Genomic DNA, 3,635 nt, shown 5'->3' with positions numbered 1-3,635 from the left:
CGGGATCAGCGGGACAACGGCAGGGGGGGGGCCGCGGAGGGGGGGGACACACACCGATCGGCACCCCATACACGCGATCCGCCGGCTCTAAAGCCGGCGGATCGCTTGTATGGTATCAGGCATCGCTGCCTGTTTTTAAAAAACGGCAATTTCCCGAGGGGGCGTGTCTGAGCGGACGTCTAGAGAGGCCCGCTCAGATCTAGAGAGCTCCGAGCCGGCCGTTTTTCTACTACGGCCGGCCCGGAGGCAGTTAAAGCTGAACTCCAGCCTTCCTATCAGTCCTGCACAGTTGTACAGGTTCCTCTCCTGTACCGAAATGTCTGACTTTCACTGCACACTGTGAGCCTCTTACAATGTGAATTAGAAGCTGCAGCAAATCAGATAGCTCCAGTCTCAGTTCCTGGCTGGAGGACATCCAGCATCTTCTAGTGCTTACCTCCCCAGCCTAAAGGTCCCCATACACCTTACGATTATCGGACGATTTTTGTACGCGATCGACTTTTTGTCCGATAATCGTATGTGTGCATTGCAGTGTCCGACCGACATTACTGTACAATCGTACGACTTTTGACGGTCAAGCATGTTTGAAAACTTTGCTCGATTGTCGTAAGGTTGCTGGCGTTTCCGTCCGTCAAAAGTCGTACGATCTACACTGCGCATGCGCGAACGAAAATACGGCAAATCAATTACCGCATTTTGTCCAGGTGCTTTTCGTTAATTACGGCTAAATTAATCTTGCGATCATCGGGGCAGGATGGGGCTGCCGTACGAACATCGTACGACTATTCGATCATCGGACGAAAAGTTTAGTCCGATAATCGTAAGGTGTATGGGCACCTTAACTGTCATTGGATTTCAGTTCTTTTAATCATGGAGGCTCAGCAACATACAGGTGAAACTCGAATAATTAGAATATAGTGCAAAGTTCATTTATTTCACTAATGCAACTTAAAAGGTGAAACTAATATATGAGATAGACTCATTACATGCAAAGCAAGATAATTCAAGCCGTGATATGTCATAATTGTGATGATTATGGCTTACAGCTCATGAAAACCCCAAGAACCCCGAATCCACAACCTCAAAAAAGTAGATTATTACATGCAATCAATAAAACAAGGATTGTACATAGAACAATATCGGACCTCTGAAAAGTACAAGCATGCATATGTACTCAGTACTTGGTTTGGGCCCCTTTTGCAGCACTTACTGCAATTACTTTTGCACGATATTCTAATTATTCGAGTTTCACCTGTATGTGGGTGTTATTTAGAGCAGTCTCTAGACAAATACAGTCTGTCTTGGAACTCACCCTCCTCCAAGTAGTCAAGAAAAGGGTGCACAGGCCAAGTGCATTAACCCTTTCCCTGCCACCAACAGAAGGCACATCAAAAACATTCCCAGCTGGCCAGCTCATTGTGCCTTACGTCGGCTGCATTCACCCTTCTGCTATAAGCTGAGGTGACCATGAACTTATAACAGAAAGGCGGGGGGCCTTTCTGGAGGGTGGCTACGTTTGTTCCCCATGGTCCCTGTGTGTTGTAAAGAAGTAGCCACCGCTCCAAGCTCGCTCCCATGATGGACTACAATCTTAGGTTTAGTTTATACTCGTCCCTCAGACGCCACCCGCAGCGGCAGCCCAAACTGAGCTCGATTGGACGGCTGGAGCCGGACTTATGCCGGCGCCCGGCGACTGTCACCGCCAATTTTCCGCCCTGTTCCCTGGCGCCGTAAGGCAAGTGCCCATGTTGCCTTGCGCTAGCGCCGGCCCTGGGTTTAGTTTACTAATGATTGCAGTCTATCATGGGAACGAACTTGGAGCGGTGGCTACTTTACAACACACAGAGGGACCATGGAGAATAAACGTTCCCGCTCATGAGTTGTTCATTTACACATAACGTCTCTCGCGGACGTCAGGGAGCCGCTATCTAATAGAGGGAGACTCCCTGAACATCAGGGAGACTTGAGATCCCTGTATAAGGAAGACATTAAAATTACAATACAATTCAAGACAAGATGGTAAGGAGGGCCCTGCCCCTGAGGGCTTACAATCTAAAAGGGAGGGGGAAGTGATACATGAGGAGAGAGCTGCGTGGGGATTAATTATTTGAGAATGTGAAGGTTCAGTGGTTAGGTCGAGGTGTTATGAAGGTGACGGCGGAAGGATGTGCATAGTGATTGGATGTGGGGAAGAAAGGTGAGGTCCGAGTCAAGGATGACACCTAGGACCTTGGCATGAGGGGAGGGCTGGATAGTTGTGTTAACAATCTCAAGGGAAAAGATGGGAGAAGGTGCACAGGTATCTAGTAGTAGATATAGGCAAAAAAACAGGAGGGTTTAGAACGCCTTTAAGAGTGCAGTTCTTCCTTAGTCTATAAAACTGTTTTTTGGGTCTGTTATTTCTCCATTTTGGATGATGACAACTGTTATTGTTGTTGTATAAATATAAAATTCCCCCTGTTGGTTTGAAATGATTCTTGGAAATGATGTTGTTGTTATGGTGAGTTCAAGGTTTAAAAAGACGACAGAAGTGACTAATGTGTAAAAGTAAGACCACATGTTCTGTAAATTCTCTATATTGATGAAACTTTGTCAACTTACAGAAGTTGACGAAAGGAAGTGTAGAGTCTTCAGGACCCATCCATGAAGGCATTTTGATATTTGCAAAACTTCTCCTATGGGCCAGCTGGCTAATTGCATCAGGGCTGAGGGCTCTTGAGAAGAGTATTGAGGCAGAGCACAGTACAGCACCCTGCCAGCTCCTCCCACCAGCCATAATTTGCCTACATTGCATTTATAAGCACAGAGACCCAGTAAAGACATCGCTGAGTCTAAAATAAGGTCTGTAATGAAAATGTAAAGGTTTTATATAAAATGTTATTAGCATGTTGTTGAGGGGAGAGGGAGAATCAGTAAGGCGAAGGTAAAGCTAGAATAACCTTCAGCTTTAATATGTTTTAACAAAGCTCCCAGACTCATGGCCTCTGCTGTGTCCTGGACATGTTCAGCACTGGGATTGTGGCAGAGTGCACCTTTATTAAAATTCAGGTGCAGATCCCTTTAACTTAACTTCCCACAATCCCCTGGGCTCCCAGCATCCCCCGAGGTCCTGGACACGCCAAGGGGATATAAATGCCAGCTCCTCTCAGCTTCCTGTACTCAGAGAGACCCTGCCTGATGGGACAGCAGTGACTGGGCAAGTGAGCTGTCCCCAGGTGCTGGGTCCTCCCCTGTTAAGTCTGGTGTGCAGGCCACCAGCAGTGAGCACAAGAGCACGCAGCATCTGTCTAAGCCCCAGTCACTGGAGAGGACTCTATTACAGTCCATTTGGAGAAGCTGTCCATGAAGTGGGGTGGCACTACAGCCACCAGAACCTCCCGACCAAAGCCAGCAGCAGTGCCAGTGTGAAGTTTGTGCCAGCAGGAGATCCACTTGGCTAACAGTTTGTTGAATGAACGATTCCTATTCCTGGACACGTGAGATTCTGCATCTCCCTTTTCTGTCATTAGGCTGAACTGAACTCAGAACACTCTGCTGCCATCTGGTGGCCATTTGCAGAACTGCTGTAGAATAGTTTTCCTATATTCTCCCAAGCCTGTTTCCCTTATTGTTGATATTAATGCTTTGTATTGCAG

This window comes from Nanorana parkeri, unplaced genomic scaffold (genome assembly GCF_000935625.1).
Source record: "Nanorana parkeri isolate BGI_ZX_2015 unplaced genomic scaffold, ASM93562v1 scaffold174, whole genome shotgun sequence".
In the NCBI taxonomy this organism is placed as follows: Eukaryota; Metazoa; Chordata; class Amphibia; order Anura; family Dicroglossidae; genus Nanorana; species Nanorana parkeri.
The sequence above is the reverse complement of the archived record's forward strand: the minus strand, read 5'-3'. Positions refer to the sequence as shown.